The following is an 18,168-nucleotide window of genomic DNA, read 5'->3' as shown; positions in this document are numbered from 1 at the left end:
GTATTGCTTTATACAGTTTGTGCTTCAACCCCAAATGCTGAAATAAAACATATTAAAAGCTGGAAGACCGGCAACGTAGCACAGTAATTAAAAGCTGTAATACTTTACATTAAAGCAGCAATCTGCTGTTTAAACAATAATAAAGGCCACCCCGCCACTGTTTTGGTAAAATGCTGAGGGAGGGGGCTTAAGAAATGTAACCACTCTCAAATTCATAGACACCTATGTATGGACTGATTATCCATCATGCAACATTTAGAGTTTTAACCATGTTTTGAGGCCATAGTGTTTTATAATTACATTATTTACAAACAAGTTTAGACAATATTTTGTGTTCTGATGGGGTACGACAGTTGAACTAAGCTCTTGAGGAATTTCTAAGGTATATTCTTCAAGAATCAGTGGGTATACATCATTCATTTAAAAGTCCATGTGGGTTGTAGTAGTCACAGATTGCCCCTTTAAGTTGTGCTTACCTGTGCTGTAATTACACTCGTAGCAACATTGTCAAACCAGCATTCCAGTATATACACATTGGCATACTCAGTCCCCTCCCCCATACTCAAATACATTAGCAGAATATTTTTGGTACTGCACATCCATCTTACCTTCTTCAGCTTTCAGACTGAGACACTTGTGTGTGCCGGAAGTAGGCTAGTTGTGTAAATAGAAACTACATAAACACTAAGCCTACTTTGGCATGTTTTATTGAATCCAGCTCTTACTGTAATTTGTCTTTGATGGAGAATTGAAATGCGTCATGTTCAGACTGCTCGCTGAAACATTGCAACGACAATGGCAACTATTTATAAACTGTAATATAAGGTCTCACAAACCTGCTCTTAATAAATAAAATGTTTATTCATTCATGTGGTCTATTAGGCTATGTGTAATAGCAGCCTTGGTCAAGGTATACATGTAAATAAACAGCTACCAGCACATGTAAACACTTAAGCAGTCTTACAATAGAAATTCTTATGGTAGAGATTCTCCATGTGAAATCCCCCCACCATTTCTGTTAATGAACCAGTCAGGCAATCAGGTGTCTGCACTCTGTTTCCATCAGCTGTCCTGTAGAGCAGCTAGGTAGTGTAATCACAGACCCTGTTTGTTTAAGTGGGGGTTTCACTGACAAGTCAATGACTGGGAGGAAACCCACGCTCCATGTTAGCCAAATACTCACTTAAATCACTGAACTGAGTCAGATTAATATTTTGATCTGCTATTGTAAAGCAATCAACCCTGCGTAGTTGCTCTTGTCAGGCTAAGCATAGTGTGTATGAATGGAGCACTTAGAGAGATGATGGGTATCTGAGAGCAAACGCTGTAATTACACTAAAGTGGGTAAATGGCAATGTAGCCTTTCACGCCCCGCCGCCTCCCACGCATGAAGTCCAGCGCAGATATCTACACAGGTGGACTGTGATATTTCCCCACATTTCTCTCACACTGTCACGGCTAGTAGTGATGCACATGCACAGCCCTTAAAATAACAAGTGATTGTACTACTTACAGAAATGACGATAAGGTTGTGGGCTTAGGTCTTAATTGTGCTGATCAGTCTAGAGATAGTTGATAAGTCTAGAGACGGACCTTGTAAAACCATTTTATACTCCAGAAATGAGCTTTATCTCAAGCAGCCTCAGTGTTGCTCTCCTGCTGGCCTTCCTTCCCTTCCCATCAACCATAAATTACCCAAACTAGATTGGCCTCATTAACCACCAAATTAGCTCTTAAAAGATTACAGTTTGTACAATTGAATATTTTTCTATTCACCTTGAACGTGAATGCGCTTAGCCAGCCAGATAACCATTTTAACCTAATTATCTTCACCATCTTGATGCAATTGTAGCATTTGGCTAATTGAATAACGGGCAGTGTGAGGCCTAAAGGTGGTTATAAACCGTGATGTGGGAGACAGCGGTCGGGGGCTTGGAGAAGGATATCCTTTCTCAGGGCAGAATCAGGCTTTTCCTGACCTGGAGGTTATTAGTTTACTCAAGACAGGAGTAGCTGGAGGATAGGGTGTTTTATTTACATGGAGGAACAGGATTTCTTTCTGCTTATTGCTATGAAAATGACTAAAATAAATCCAATTGAATCAAAGTAAGAAGGTGTCAGAAGATGATTAACACTAACAAAGTGCCACTACGATTTTGAAATAGATGAATAGGATGGCCATATTTTAAAAGACCACATTATGTACATCTGTCACTCCTTTTGATACTTGCAAGTCATTAGTTTAAAGACTGATCATAATCCACTTGAGAAGGTAGTGTCAGTCAGCATCACCACATAATGTCAGGGCCGCCCCGTCAGCTAGGAACATACAGAGAGTATCTATGTTCCTAGCCCATCAGTCAGTAATCATAAATCACTGTGGTACACCCTGGCTGATGATATAATTAGGCTTTTTTACTCAGGCTAAGTTAATAGCCTTGATGAAACCCCCTGCATCATCCCTGACACTCCCTTTGTTGTAACCTAATTGTTTGAATGAAACAATGAAGAAAACTGTCTTGTACAAGTGTAGAACATAGCTTTTATACAATGTTTAAAAAGAAAGAATAACTTTAAACTTTTCTCAGCAAGTTGAACCATTTATCCAGCCCCCATTCACGACCTGCCCAATCATTCTAAGGAAAAGAGACATCTTTTCAAAATGTATGGACTAAAAGCCTGTCGCCCAGCCCCGGAATTCAATATTGTTGAGTGTTTTGTCTTTGTCAGATCCACCCACAACCACTGCAATAGATTTTCTCCTCCAGCATCCCTCATTACCAGCCCACAGATGATAGCGGGTGAGTGTTTCTCCGTGTGTGTCGCCCCCCCTCCTGCTTTCACACGCCCACTCACAGAGGGCATCCCGAAAGTGATTTCTTTGTTTTTATGCTGCCAGGAATCCCTCATCTTGTTGTTGTGGCCCTTGTCCCCTCCTCACCTCAGTGGTTTGCCCAGGCAGGTGAGAGTGAGGACAAGGTGTGGGGAATCCTTTTCTCTGGTGCCAGGATTGGGGACCTCCGCCAGGGCAGATTAATGAGCCGTCAACTGAGTGTCCAGGGAAAGATCCACTACTGCTTTAGCAGGGAAAACGAGGAGGCCACTGCAGTCTCACCACACTCCCCCTTGTGGAATTAAAATGGCCTCCCGTGTTACACCTTCTCCTTACCTGAATTTAAATACATAACAAGAACAATGTCCTTTTACAAGAGTGTTTTAGTTCCAATAAAATTTGTTAGCCAAATAATGAAATACATTTTAGGAAATCAAAGCACCTTTATACTTTCTGCTGTCTGAAAAACAGGGAGACAGGAAAGTGTATGTGCTGAACTGCGGAGATTCAACTTACTCAGCATAAATAGTTTTTTAAATATATAGTTCAGTCTGTTAATTAAAAAAATAAATAAGTGAAGAAATGGATGACCTAACTGGCTCTTATCCAGAGACTTTTGCAACTGTTTGTGGTTGCCTATGCATTTACATAAATAGCTCTATTTACATAAAGGCTACCGCTGCTAAATCGTTGCCTCCACTCCAAAAAATGATAAAACATACATATTTGTTTACATGTTTCAGTGTAAACTTAACGACTAAACCATATATAAAGTATCTAGAAAAGATAATGGAGCTATATCTACAGTACCCGTCAAAGGTTTGGGCACACCTACTAATTCAAGGGTTTTTCTTTAGTTGTACTATTTTCTACATTGTAGAATAATAGTGAAGACATCAAAACTATGAAATACCACATATGGAATCATGTAGTAACCCAAAAAGTGTTAAACAAATTAAAATATATTTTAGATTTTAGATTCTTCAAAATAGCCACCCTTTGCCTTGATGACTGCTTTGCACACTCTTGGCATTCTCTCAACTAGCTTCACCTGGAATGCTTTTCCAACCAGCTTCACCTGGAATGCTTTTCCAACAGTCTTGAAGGATTTCCCACATATGCTGAGCACTTGTTGGCTGCTTTTCCTTCACTCTGCGGTCCAACTCATCCCACCCCATCTCAATTTGGTTGATGTCAGGTGATTGTGGAGGCCAGGTCATCTTATGCACCACTCCATCACTCTCCTTTTTGGTCAAATAGCCCTTACACAGCCTGGAGGTGTGTTGGGTCATTGTCCTGATGAAAAACAAATGACAGTCCCACTAAGCGCAAACCAGATGGGATGGCATATCGCTGCAGAATGCTGTGGTAACCATGCTGGTTAAGTGTGCCTTGAATTCTAAATAATTCACTTTTTTTTTTATTTATGTATTTATTTATTTATTTATTTCACCTTTATTTAACCAGGTAGGCCAGTTGAGAACAAGTTCTCATTTGCAACTGCGACCTGGCCAAGATAAAGCATAGCAATTCGACACATACAACAACACAGAGTTACACATGGAATAAACAAAACATATAGTCAATAATACAGTAGAACAAAAGAAAACAAAAAGTATATATACAGTGAGTGCAAATGAGGTAAGTTAAGGCAATAAATAGGCCATGCTGGCGAAGTAATTACAATATAGCAATTAAACACTGGTAGAGATACCAGAGATACTGGGGTGCAAAGGAGCAAGATAAATAAGTAAATACAGTATGGGGATGAGGTAGGTAGATAGATGGGCTGTTTACAGATGGGCTATGTACAGGTGCAGTGATCTGTGAGCTGCTCTGACAGCTGGTGCTTAAAGCTAGTGAGGGAGATATGAGTCTCCAGCTTCATAGATTTTTGCAGTTCGTTCCAGTCATTGGCAGCAGAGAACTGGAAGGAAAGACGACCATAGGAGGAATTGGCTTTGGGGGTGACCAGTGAGATATACCTGCTGGAGCGCGTGCTACGAGTGGGTGCTGCTATGGTGACCAGTGAGCTGAGATAAGGCGGGGCTTTACCTAGCAGAGACTTGTAGATAACCTGTAGCCAGTGGGTTTGGCAAAATATATAATATTGCAGGAAACTAGCTTTAAAACTGTAAAATTCACTTCGCAGGATGTTCTCCCACACTAACTTTGAAAAACATCCCAGGGAAAAAACAGAAAACCATGCCAATGACTGTATTTTGGAAGTGGGTAATTTCATGACACCTACCATCTCGGATTGTTCTGAAATAGTTTCCGTAGTTAGAAACAGATAAGACTAGCATTCCTGCAACATTATTTTGTTGAAATATAATTTGATCTCTGATAAATTAAGCTAATTAAATTGCTCCCAAATTGGCATTTTTTTAATTTATAGGATTCATATACTATTCAATAAATGCCTAACATCTGATTTGGACCAAACTTTTTTCTAAGAGGGAGTAAGATTTGAGGAATCCAAATAAATAGTCAAAAGCCACCCACGGACCCCCTGCACCCCACGCCAATCCCACCCTAACAACCAGTATACAGAATCTTATCAGTTTCTAACAACAAACAATTTCAGAACAATCTAAGATGGTGGGTGTCGAAAACCCTCTTTCTTGTGCTTTTTGAAGTAGAACGACCTCAATATTAGGAACACCTTCCCTTTTCCTTCAAAACAGCCTCAATTTGGGGACTCTACAAGGTGTCAATGCTTACCAGACAAAGGATGTCCTTTGGGTGGTGGACCATTCTTGACACATGGGAAACTGTTGAGTGTGAAAAATCCTTGACAAAAACCAGTGCTCCTGGCATCTACTACCATACCCCGTTCAAAAGTACTTCAATATTTTGTCTTGCTCATTCACCCTCTGTATGGCACACACACCCAATCCATTTCTCAATTGTCTCAAGGATTAAAAATCCTTCTTTAACCTGTCTCCTCCCCTTCATCTATACCGATTGAAGTGGATTTAACAGGTGACATCAATAAGGGATCATAGCTTTCAGCTGGATTCCCCTGGTCAGTCTATGTCATGGAAAGAGCAGGTGTTCATAATGTATTGTACACTCTGTGTATGTACAAGAGCAGGGGGTTAACTGTCCCCCAAGGGTAAAATTGGGCCCCCCTGTGGGCCACGGCCACTGTTTTTTTTTTCTCACTCCTCCATTGTTTTTCGGAGCACAGTGTAGTGAAAGAGGAGGCTGGTGAATAATTGATCCTTGTAATTAAACACTCCAGCTAGGGGCACCGGGGCTGATTGACGGCCAGATATTAAGCCCTTGTCTCGTAAGGTTGCAAGTTTAGTCTGAGGTTATCAGTGGCCAGCAGAGTCTCTCTCCCTCCCTGGCTCATTACTTTCATGAGTAGACCATTTCATAGTGGTGATGGGGGCGTGGTGTGAAAGAGAGTCTGGGACTTCATTAGTGAAATGGGGTGCCTGAGTCTATAGAGCAGCAGGTGGTTCAGCATTGCTGAGCAGACAACCCCCTTGTGGGTGCTCCACCGGACTGTCATGTTGAGCTACGTTAACCCTTTCATCTTACACAGTCTGTGGCTTTAGTTTCATATAGATACATGTACATCAATGTACTGTACATGCAAACTATTAGTGGCATAAGTCCATAATGTGTGAATATAGCCGTTTTTATCATATCACACCCAAATGTATCCTTGTGCCAGTTTGTTTAGTTGCTTACATTACAAATGAGAACATTACTGTGCCGAATGTGGTTGTTTTGTCAACAGGTTCCATGAATTTGACTTCAGTTATTGATATCTTGAGATCAAAATGTACAATTGAATATCTGCCTTGATGGTTACTCATGTTGTCAATAATGAGGATGATATTTATACTAATGATGAAAATGGCAGGAGAGAGAGCATAAGGCACAGAATAGAGAGGAGGCTGCCTGTAGAAGAATCTCAGAAAACTGCACCTGAAATCCAGTTTTAATAACTGTTATTTGCGTACTTGCTCACAGTCATACAATATGGCTGAAAGTGGGAAAAATAAACAAAGCAAAGCCTTTCCAAGACACGGGAGCAGTGTTATTACGGAGGGTTTTATTACAATATTTACATTTGCGCCTGGTGTGTGAGCGTGGGTATGCTAATCAGATGTATGCCCCGTGGACAGCTGGATTGAGATGATGACTCATCTCTGCAACATGTCCTTGATTGGGGTTTGAATGAGGGCTCAAAAACTGCATTTTTTGAATGAGGATTTCTCTTAAATGTATTACTGTAGATCTCCATAATGAAACCTTTTCCTGAAAAAGTACATCTCCAGCTATGTTTGTGAATTTAATGTTATCATTATGTCCACTAATATTTCCTTTATTAGTTTTATCTTTGGGGTGAGGGGGAGTATGGGGTTTAGTGTTCCCCTATATTTATTTAGCAGCGGCGCACGACCGCTGCCAAATCATTGCCCCACTGCACATTAAAAAACATATATAAATGTATTTATTATAATAAAAAAATTCTGCCGAGACATGCTTTTAAGATCAGATTGACAAGTTACAAGAAGTTACATATCTTCCTCATATTCTCTTCAGATCATCTGAGAAAACTCCTAGGTAACTAGCTAGCTTGTAATCCTGGAAGTGTAGCCAACCCATAGAGATGGATAGAGGACTCTAGTACCCCAAAGCATGTTTTAGATTAGGCAGTGCCATTGGGGACTTTCACCATTATGAAGTAGTCAACTGGTTGGGACTTCCTATGGGTTAAGGAAGGATCACATAATTCCATCCAGGTCACTAGGAGGGATCAGCCAATGAATTATACACATGAGCAAACATTCCATAACTGCAGGTGGCAGTAAATTGCCAACCTTGGCTTTATACCTGTTCAAATAACACACTGCAGGTGGCCGTATGGACCCTTTCAGTTTGTTTACCAACTCATAAAGTAGTAGTAGAAGAAGAAAATGTACTACTTCAAAATGGTGATGGCCTCAATTCATCTGACCATGCTCTAATGATGCCATAATGGGACAGATACAATGTTTCGTCCTCTATCTATCTCTGAGGCAACCCTATTAATAGATGTATGTAATAATTGTTAGCTATGATACAGTAAAGTTACGGCAGATAAATTCTTTTTTGGGTTAATATTAGGGATGTAACGATTTACGCATCGGTCCCCAATTCAAAAATGTTTAAGATAGAAGTGCATCGGTCTGCGGATCCAAATGTAGCATACATCAGTCAGAACATGTATTTAAACATTACGAATTGCCGGTTCACAAAAATGGTTTCTTTCTACCTTCCGAAAATACCTCTCATCTTTTGTGATAACTGATGCGTCTACTTCAGTGTCGAGCTGCATGTAACTGTGTTAACAGTCATTGATCTACAAGTATTTTTGCATGCCAAACAACCCCAGGCAATATCAGTAGCCGAGACAGAACCTTCATCTGGCTATACCTGCTGAACAGGGCTTACAATAGATTTTATTTTGATTTGTTCAGGTTTTGCTTTAAACAATCAGTCCTCAAAAACAAGTCCTCAAAGTATGTACCCCTATTTCTTTCTTTCTTGTTGCAAGTATGCTCATGCCACCATGGATCCCCCTAGCGGTTTTGTGTTTATTTTGACAATCGTGGGGGGCAGCTAACAATGCATCGATCCAATAAATGCATTCATAAGTAATGGGGCCTGTGTATAGTGCATACATAGGTCACAGAGGTTTGGGTAGGCATATGGAACAATTTTAGTGCTTTGTAATACAGCGCTGGAAATGAAACTAGCTCTCTTGTCTGAGGCAAGTTCAGAGGGGGCGAGTTGAGAAGCCTGTCATTTTGTCTTGTTTCATTTTGTGACCCTCCCTAACACTGTGCTGTCATTTTCATATGATACAGGACATGTCAAACATTGTGGCGCTGTAATCATCATTGGTTATTGATGTACAATTCAACATTTTAAACTCATCACTGATGTAAAACATTTCATGAATTTGCCAGCAAACCCAGTTTAACTGATTGTCGACATAATGTAGTCATTTTGGCATGACCTTCAGTCTACAGTGTTATGTCTAGCCTACTTTAGACCAGACTGACTTTGTCTCATTTACACAGGTAGCCCAATTCAAATATTTTATTTTGTTCCTTGACCAATCACATCAGATCTTTTCACATCAGATCCTTTTCAGAGCTGATTTGATTGGTTCAAAGACAAATTTAGTGAGACAAAATATCACAATTGAGCTACCTGTCTAAAAGCAGCCCATATCATCTAAATCAGTGTTTGCCAACTCCGGTCCTCAAGTACCCCAACAGTACACATTTTTATTTTAGCCCGGACAAACACACCTCTTTCAGCTCATCTGGGGCTTGATGATTAGTTGACAAGTTGTATTGGGTGTGCTTGTCCGGGGCTACAATAAAAATGTGTGCTGTTATGGGTACTGGAGGACTGGAGTTGGGAAACACTTCTCTACGTGGCTCTCTATTGAGCTAATGGATAGTACTTGAATGATGGTTGAGTGTTTGATAAACATCACTTTTGCCTCTTTATCAGAATTTTCCTGTACTTGTGTCTTGTTAGTTCTCTAAGCATCAGCCATCAGCAGCCACACGGCTCACTATCTCATGGGAATTAACTAATTGATTAATTAAATACATGACTCATTTATTTATGTAAAATATAGCTAAAAATAGGGTCCGGGAAAAATAAGGAATCACTCCACTGTTAGTAATATAATTTAAAAAATTGTAACTTTCATGATGATTTCACTTAGCAATGTTAAAAAGTACTGCTGAAGGTGAATTTTTATAAACATGAATGTTTCACATTCAATAAAACCCCTGAAAAGATTATAACAGGGATTTGGTCAATCTGCATTGGGCTTTAATATACCAATATGTTAAAAATATTGTATTTGCAATACAAACTCAATGTTTCTGATACAAATTCAATATCCAATAGGAGCTCAAGGCTTTTAAACCTCATAGCCAAACAACAATACGATACAATATCGACACTAACGGCAACAATACCATATGTTGAATTTATCTACGAATTCATAAGGTCATATGCATTCACTATGCACATGATTGTGTAACGTTAAATAATGGTTTTCCAGTGCTTTAAATGTTCTACACTGAGCCCATTGATAGTAGGATTATACTGCAGTGTTGGCCTTGTTCCTGCTCAGGCTGCTTAGTGGCCCAGGGTTCAGGTGGGGTAGGATGCATTACTCCTTGTGGTGCTGAATTACACCTGCAACTAGTCGGCTGTGGAATAAAAATCTAATAAATATATATATATATATATATTCTCACTCTGGCAAAACCAGAATGAAAAGATATGTAGTTAAGCAGTCTTCACCAGCAGAAGTTAGTCCACATAAATGATGTCTCACAAACCCAAATGGTTGCATCATGAAAGATGTGAGATTTGATATGCAGATATAGCTGCAAGGGGCCACCAAAACAAAAGCTAGGACTGCCCAAGCCAAAGTAGAACATTTTGGGTTTCCAACATGGTAAATGTTCAAGGCTCAAAGTGACAATCGAGTAATCTCTCGGTTAGCATATATTGTTGTCTAACAGAAATTGGGGCAACCGGACTAGTACCAGTTATGAATGGTCTAGTCTACACACACATTGCCTTAGCTTGTACGAAACAGGCTCGTAGAGCTTCCTGTATGCACTGTGATTGTTGCTTATTGTTAGTTGGGTAGGTCATCTGTTTGCATTGTATCTGTGTCATAGTACAAGCACACTCAATGCGGCTCAAACAGCCCCAGAATAAACACTCTGCTAGTGAAGGGAAGTGAAGTGCCATATATTTGGCTTGTAGGTAGGGTTGAGTTGACTCTGTCATTCCCAGGATGATGCTGCTGTTATTGTTATTGGGGAAACATTGGTATGGGATAGTGAAGGGCAGGTGCAGCAGGGCTTTTAACACTGTCAACAAGCAGTCTTCAGTCTGATTTCATGCATAGTCACTTTACCCCTACCTACATGTACAGTGAGGGAAAAAAGTATTTGATCCCCTGCTGATTTTGTACGTTTGCCCACTGACAAAGAAATGATCAGTCTATAATTTTAATGGTAGGTTTATTTGAACAGTGAGAGACAGAATAACAACAACAAAAATCCAGAAAAACGCATGTCAAAAATGTTATAAATTCATTTGCATTTTAATGAGGGAAATAAGTATTTGACCCCCTCTCAATCAGAAAGATTTCTGGCTCCCAGGTGTCTTTTATACAGGTAACGAGCTGAGATTAGGAGCACACTAGAGCTGAGCTGAGATTAGGAGTGCTCCTAATCTCAGCTTGTTACCTGTATAAAAGACACCTGTCCACAGAAGCAACCAATCAATCAGATTCCAAATTCTCCACCATGGCCAAGACCAAAGAGCTCTCCAAGGATGTCAGGGACAAGATTGTAGACCTACACAAGGCTGGAATGGGCTACAAGACCATCGCCAAGCAGCTTGGTGAGAAGGTGACAACAGTTGGTGCAATTATTCGCAAATGGAAAAAACACAAAAGAACTGTCAATCTCCCTCGGCCTGGGGCTCCATGCACGATCTCACGTCGTGGAGTTGCAATGATCATGAGAACGGTGAGGAATCAGCCCAGAACTACACAGGAGGATCTTGTCAATGATCTCAAGGCAGCTGGGACCATAGTCACCAAGAAAACAATTGGTATCACACTACGCTGTGAAGGACTGAAATCCTGCAGCACCCGCAAGGTCCCCCTGCTCAAGAAAGCACATATACATGCCCGTCTGAAGTTTGCCAATGAACATCTGAATGATTCAGAGGACAACTGGGTGAAAGTGTTGTGGTCAGATGAGACCAAAATGGAGCTCTTTGGCAACAACTCTACTCGCCGTGTTTTGAGGAGGAGGAATGCTGCCTATGACCCCAAGAACACCATCCCCACCGTCAAACACGGAGGTGGAAACATTATGCTTTGGGGGTGTTTTTCTGGTAAGGGGACAGGACAACTTCACCGCATCAAAGAGACAATGGACGGGGCCATGTACCGTCAAATCTTGGGTGAGAACCTCCTTCCCTCAGCCAGGGCATTGAAAATGGGTCGTGGATGGGTATTGCAGCATGATAATGACCAAACACACGGCCAAGGCAACAAAGGAGTGGCTCAAGAAGAAGCACATTAAGGTCCTGGAGTGGCCTAGCCAGTCTCCAGATCTTAATCTCATAGAAAATCTGTGGAGGGAGCTGAAGGTTCGAGTTGCCAAACGTCAGCCTCGAAACCTTAATGACTTGGAGAAGATCTGCAAAGAGGAGTGGGACAAAATCCCTCCTGAGATGTGTGCAAACCTGGTGGCCAACTACAAGAAACGTCTGACCTCTGTGATTGCCAACAAGGGCTTTGCCACCAAGTACTAAGTCATGTTTTGCAGAGGGGTCAAATACTTATTTCCCTCATTAAAATGCAAATCAATTTATAACATTTTTGACATGGATTTTTCTGGAATTTTTTTTCTGGATTTTTTTGTTGTTATTCTGTCTATCACTGTTCAAATAAACCTACCATTAAAATTACAGACTGATCATTTCTTTGTCAGTGGGCAAACGTACAAAATCAGCAGGGGATCAAATACTTTTTTCCCTCACTGTACAAATTACCTCGACTAACCTGTACCCCTGCACATTGACTCAGTACCGGTACCCCCTGTATGTAGCCACATTATTATTTTATTGTTACTTTTTATTAAATTTTTTGTTGTAGTAAATATTTTCTTAACTCTATTTTTGGAACTGCATTATTGGTTTAGGTGTAAGTAAGCATTTCACGGTAAGGTCTACACCTGTTGTATTCGGAGCATGTGACAAATAACATTTGATTTGATGTGCCTGCCAGCTAAGTATTAGAAATCTACATTTTTACTATAATTGTAATATGGTTTGATATGTTTTGACAACTTCAAAAGTCTGTTTCAAAGGAAGTTCTTATTCAAACATGCCTGTAATCTGGAATACCCAGAATCTGTCACAATAATATTTTCTGAGATGTTTTTGTATTTTTAGTTGTCCAATAATCCTTAAAGCACTAGCCTTGAAGGGCGGCAGGTAGCCTAGCGGTTAAGGCTCGTAACCAACTGCTCCCCGGGCGCCAATGATGTGGATGTCGATTAAGGCAGCTCCCCGCACCTCTCTGATTCAAAGGGGTTGGGTTTAATGTGAAAGACACATTTCGGTTGAATGTATTCGGTTGTGCAACTGACTAAGTATCCCCCTTTCCGTTTCGCTAATTGGAGCTAGACCAATCCACTGCTCCCACACAAACAAATAAGAGCCTTGGAGGGGAAGACCAGGAATCTGAACACATGCAGTCTCCCCCACTGTTCAACTCCTACCCTGGGCACATAGCATAGACCTAAACCTGCCTCTTGATTGGGTCTTGAACATTTTCTCCCTTAATAATACTGATACTAAGTAGTATAATGTTGATGATAAGTAGCGAACTTGTTTTTATTTATTTTTCATACTTTCATTCATACCTTTACACCGTGTCTTCTATTTTATGGCAGCATAGGCATATATTTTGTTTGTAATTTATCAAACTCCGATATAAACAGCCTCATTAATATTTGTTTACTCATTAGATTACTCAGCTTTTCCAATGGTTTTGTTTGGTACAACTTTGGAAAGTGTATTTAGTATAACACCTAGACTACAGCTTGTTTTCCTTGCAAACTAATTATACTACAGTTATATTGGGGATAGTGCTTGCTCCAGAAACTGTACTGAACAAAAATATAAATGCAACATGTAAACTGTTGGTCCCATGTTTCATGAGCTGAAATAAAAGATCCCAGACGTTTTCCAGACGTACAAAAAGCTTATTTCAAATCAAATCAAAGTTTATTTGTCACGCGCGCCGAATACAACAGGTGTAGACCTTACAGTGAAATTCTTTCTTACAAGCCCTAACCAATAGTGCAATTTTTTAAGTAAAAAAATAGGTATTAGGTAAGCAATAGATAAGTAAAGAAATACAAAATAAAAAGGAAACAGTAAAATGACAGTGAAAATAACAGTAGCGAGGCTATATACAGGTGGTACCGGTACAGAGTTAATATGTACATGTAGGTATAGTTAAAGTGACTTTAACTATACCTACATGCAGCAGCGTAAAAGAGGAGGTTGGCAGGTGGGGGGTGAACAGAGTGCTCCATGGTGGTGGTGGGGTTATGGTATGGGCAGGCATAAACTACAGACAACGAACGCAATTGCATTTTATCTATGGCAATTTCAACACTCAGAGATACCGCAATGAGATCCTGAGGCCCATTTCCGTGCCATTAATCCTCCGCCATCACCATGGTTCAGCATGATAATGCACGGCTCCATATCGCAAGGATGTGCACACAATTTCTGGAAGCTGAAAGTGTCCCAGTTCTTCTATGGCCTGCATACTCACCAGACATGTCACACATTGAGCATGTTTGGGGTGCTCTGGATCGACATGTACGACAGCATGTTCCAGTTCCTGCCAATATCCAGAAACTTCAAACAGCCATTGAAGTGAGTGGGACAACACAGGTATCTGTGAGCAATCTGTATTCCCAGTAATGGGAAGTCCATAGATGAGAGCCTAATTCATTTATTTTGATTGACTGATTTCCTTATATAAACTGTAACTCAGTAAAATCTTTGAAGTTGTTGCGTTTATATATTTTTTCAGTATAAGTGCGCTGATAAATTGTCAAGCTCAACGGCCCATCTATTGTTCAAAGGAGCTTCACTACGAAGGCTGTTTACTGTGGATCAATGCTTGCTTTGTGGCTTTAACAGATCAGGCCCACAACACTCTTTTCCGTCCTACTCCTCATCCTTGCTTATTCTGCCCAGTCCCATAGCACATCCAGGAATGCCAACCTCTGCATATTATTGGCAACATTGAATTATGTGTCATTTAGCATATTGCTAGACGATACAACATGATACAACTGTACCATACAAAACATATATAAGACAATATATATATAAAACAATATAAGACACAAAACAAAGATAATAGATTAAAATCTGAGGAAGTTTTAGTGCCTTAATGACTTTCAGGGGTTTCTAAGGCTTAAAAAGTGAAAATTCTCTTGTGTTTTGATAGTGTCTGAGAGGTTGAACTAGAAATGCTGTGCACTTAGGCTACACCCCACCCCCTTTCTAACAGCTAGATGTATACAAAATAGCTAGCTATGGACTGATGATAATTCCTGTCTTCAAAATGCCTGGGGCATCCACTTTATCAGGAAATCTTTAAACCGTTGCAGTACATGATGAAGGATGGCACAGTCTCTCAACCCATCCAACACTCCCTGCCCCCAATTCTATTTCTTTCATCGGTTATTGTGAAAGCAGCCTTCAACTACCGGAAGCATCTCTTCATATGCCTCTAGATTTTTTTCTTCTATGAGTACTCTTTCACTGGGAGGTCTTCATTTAGCTTGACGCCACACTTGACACATACTAATGGACATGACCCTGTTCTTCTTTTGTCTTCCTTTAGTACCATAAAATTCACCTTCAGGAGGGAAGCCATTTCTCCTTCTGCTTCTTTACATTTTGTGAATATACAGTAGTTAGAGGATTCTACCCCCGAACCCCCTCCTTTCAATTTGGTTTCATTTGGGCTATAAATACTTTGCATTGTTTCCTTTGCACGCCGTGTTGACAAACTTTTACACTCTCTCATCCATTTGACAAAGTGGAGTCTTAAAATGGGCACCAACTGACCGCATAGTCATTTTGAATGGATCCGCTGTATCATGTTTGACCCTGTTTTTGTTTTGTTCTTGTTAAAATGAATTAAGAAGAGCTTTTTGGCATTGCCATTTCTTTTAAATCCTTCCCCTCATCCCCCAACCTCTGGAGCTTTTCTCATCTCTATAGTGGCAAGAAATATTTCAAATTAATGGCAATCAAAATATATTGGTGCAATATTAAGCTACGCCCCTAGTTGAAGCTTTATAATAAATGATTTGATATTCTCAGTTCCACCCCCTCCCAGAGACAGCAGGCATGACTAACATAATTTCCGTACCTCAAAGCTATGGCTTGGATTCAGCCTACTCATCAAATTTCACTCTCGTTAGACTTGCTTTTTTTCTTCAAATCAACACTTCCTTCAGTTGAGTGATGTCTGCGTACATCTGTTGACACTTTTTCACAAGCCTTTTTATTTTAAACCTTTTATCTATCTGCATATTATTTGATGGTGATGATATAAATGAGTAAGTCCACATTTATTTGGAAATAAGTGGTGCTGGTGAATAACTAACCTACAGGGCAAAATCTGTCTAGAATTCTGGGTATGGGATGATGACTCATGTTCACACTTAGAAGAGTTTTCTCCTTCTCCTTAACCTGGAACATTCAAATAACTCATTATCTGCTGCCATTCATTGCCTCCAGACTACATTGCCACCATATTGGACTTTTACCTGTGAAACATTTTGGCTTGTCTTTGACAGAGGAAAAAAATACTCTTCACATCAGATATAGCTCAGACATTTGTCTAGCAATGTATTTTGCTGACAAGTTCAGTATGTGATTCATTGCAGTCTATTTTAACGGTGGAATTAAGTGCTTCATATACAGGCTCCTCCTTACTTTTCCATCCACCACTGTATCTGTTAAGGCAGTCTCAGGGCACCTGCCGTGGGAGGCAGGGTTGACAGGGGCTTTATGAAGAGGAGGCTCGGACAGGAGTTGTCGATGGCATTTGTAACATCTAGAAACATCTTTGGGGGCGTTGATGGAGAGAGAAGATTTATCTCCCAATTCCCTCTGTCCTCCTCCACTCAGTGTGGCTTGGGGACACGACGTGGTAGCCTCATGATCTGTAAAACAGCAAGTGATTGTAGGATCATTAAAGAGTTGATCACCGGAATGAGACAATTAATAAGCCATGAATTTATGACAGAATTGGTTGCCATAAAAAAAAAAAATCCTTTGTTTGTTCTCACCCCATGTCCTGTGATTCTGAGGATGATGATGTAGGCCTATGTGGTTTGATGTTAGGCTAGATATAAGGGCAATGCCAATTAGTTTAAAATACACTAGATCCTAAGCCCTAAAGGAATTAATATAGATTTAATTGGTTATGTTGAGTCCATCTAATAATGAGAAACTTATTAAGTGCAAATATATATATTTTTAATGCAGCTTGAATACCCTATGTGGTGTAGTAAAATGTAGCTATTTTCCTTGCTAGCAAAGGGCGAAAGAAGGTAGAGCTCGTCCACTGACTGTGTGTGCTAGGTAGAACTGACTGAAACATTGGATAGCTAATTTCACCTCTGGGTCCCGGGGACAGTTCCTCTTGCACACTAAGTCCATTTCTTTCTTCCAATTAATTGCAGCATTACCACAAATATGGAAGAGGCAAGTAAGGAACTTGTATGTCGGCCCTGTATTAAAGAACATAAATGGTTAAAGAAAAGTGTGATAAATAAAAACATATACCAATTTCATTTAAGGACCATAAAACTGACAGCTGTGCCGTATAGATTACAAAGTAGTTGGGAAGAGATTTTTGATGTACCCATTCCGTGTCACATGGTTTATGAATTGATACGCAACGCCGGATTCAAAACTTCGAATTTTTCAATTGAAATTACTATACAAAATTCTTGCTACCAATTGAATGTTATATATATGGAGGATACAATCTTCCCAGCTCTGCAGATTCTGCTGTGAGGAGGCAGAGTCATTAGATCATTTATTTTGGGATTGTCCATATGTAGCTTGTTTTTGGTCACAGGTCCAGGAATGGCTGAAGAATTGCAACATTTGCCTAGAACTAACGCTGCAGATAGCAATACTTGTTTTTTTTTTAAAGCCATAATCAATCAATAATATAATAATTATTTTAGCCAAAATGTTTATTTTTAATTTACAATCTGTAGAAGCTATGCGAATCGAAAGGTTCAATACTTTTGTGAAGCATCACTGCACAGTTGAAAAATATATGGCAAATAGAAATCCAAAATGGATGATGTTGAGAGATAGATGGGAGGGGTTGAATAGAGCTGAAGGGTGGGACCAATAAGATAACCAATGTAAAACATACGGGGTCTGTAAAATGTATATAGGTTCTGAACTTTTGTGAAATAGCACAGTTACAAATAGAAATCAAACTGGACGGACATCAGAAATAGAGGAAGGAGTAAAAACAAACAAAATATAACTATTGTAAAATAGATTGTGTGTAAAATGTGTATAAGATATATAAACTGAAGGTAGAAGCCTAAGTGATTATTGGTTTAAGTAAATTTCTTTCATCTGAAAAATCACAAAAAAAATCACTTGTTTTTATAAAAAATATGTTATAT

The 18,168-nt window shown here is 39.8% G+C and overlaps 1 protein-coding gene across 5 annotated transcripts in view; it reads left to right on the top strand.

Moving 5' to 3' along the window:
- The window catches only part of LOC106563521 (12S rRNA N4-methylcytidine methyltransferase), a 69,686-nt gene that overhangs the window by 1,555 nt on the left and 49,963 nt on the right, over positions 1-18,168 (top strand). The gene's annotated exons all lie outside the window — the stretch shown is intronic.

Source organism: Salmo salar, chromosome ssa11, assembly GCF_905237065.1.
Source record: "Salmo salar chromosome ssa11, Ssal_v3.1, whole genome shotgun sequence".
NCBI classification, from domain to species: Eukaryota; Metazoa; Chordata; class Actinopteri; order Salmoniformes; family Salmonidae; genus Salmo; species Salmo salar.
This window is presented reverse-complemented; position numbering and strand designations above follow the sequence as displayed.